Source organism: Nanorana parkeri, unplaced genomic scaffold, assembly GCF_000935625.1.
Source record: "Nanorana parkeri isolate BGI_ZX_2015 unplaced genomic scaffold, ASM93562v1 scaffold945, whole genome shotgun sequence".
Taxonomy (NCBI): domain Eukaryota; kingdom Metazoa; phylum Chordata; class Amphibia; order Anura; family Dicroglossidae; genus Nanorana; species Nanorana parkeri.
Window position 1 is genome coordinate 172396 of NW_017307213.1, and position 1358 is coordinate 173753.

Consider the following 1358-nt stretch of genomic DNA (forward strand, 5'->3'; position numbering starts at 1 on the left):
AGACATGTACGATTTCTTAAGTTCTGAATTGAAATTAAGACGTATATTTCTGAATTGAAAAAAATAACAAATTCAAAAGATACAAATTTTGTGGTACTGAAAATTCAGATGCATCAGAATTTTTGGATTGTTCGATCATCATACGAAAATAATCGTGCGATAATCGCAAGGTGTATGGGCACCTTTCTGATGCCAAGATTGCAGAGACCCCTCTTGTGCTTCTGAAGTTGTCTCTACACTGTAGACTTTACAGAAGAGTAGAGTTATCATCAACTGCAACCACTCCAACCCTTAATGATACAGTATTGTATTACTGTCTCTTGTTCTATGTTTAATTTGCCTCAACAAGCTAATGGACCCCCCTTCCACCCCAGTCTCCATAGCAGCCACCTGGGCTGCTATGGCTATAGTTACACCACTGGTCACGTCTGATTTTCTGCACATTAGGGTGAGTTGGCAGCCCAATTATTTCAATGGGCTACCCTCAGTGGTGTATTCTGGTTTGGGGCTGCCCTAGGCAAGGCAAAACTCGGGTCTCAGGGGGTCTTTCCAGTAATGTGTGCGGTACTGTGTGCTTTATTGCAACACATGGAAACGCACGTTACTTGCGGTGTTGCAATGCAGTGCCATTCATTTAAATAGTAAAACAACAATGCACCTTGCTGACGGATGCGCAGTACACTACCAAGATATTGTGCGTGCACCATCTTTTGGCAGTGCACTACAACACATGTTAGTGCAGTACTGCATGTTGTGCTCTGCTGCACCACATGTCCCTCAGAAGGTGTCTTAGGGTGCCTTTTAGAATGAATGGCACCACTTCACCCCAATGCACATTACCACAGCACATAGTGTAAATGGGCCCTAAATGGGATTAGATAAGAGAGACCCAAAGAGCTGTAAGAAGCACATTTTGTAGAGCAGAGAAGGGAGAGAACCGAACCACCTCTGAAATGTTATTGCTCTTGTCTGTACCCCCAGTTGGGATGATTTTCCCTCAATACCCATAGCAGTGATACACTGTGTGTCAAGGTTTGACAGGGTGTCACTGGGACAGGAAGTTCTTTATACTCATCTGACAAGCTTTGACATGCAGCTGTAACAGGTTTGACCGACTGTTAGATTTATCCATCAGCTTAGAAGGTCAAGTCCAGGGGCAGATATAACATCTGTGTACACTGTACAGCTCTATAACGGCCCACTTGGGGGTCCAATGTTACTAGATGTGGGTCAAATAGGTGCTGGAACCCTTCCCACTGTTCACACAGAAACTGCTCATTTCTATCTAGCTGCCAATTGATACACAGTAAATATGTCTTTTAACTTGGCCAGAAGCTGGCTGGGGAAGGCTGGGGATG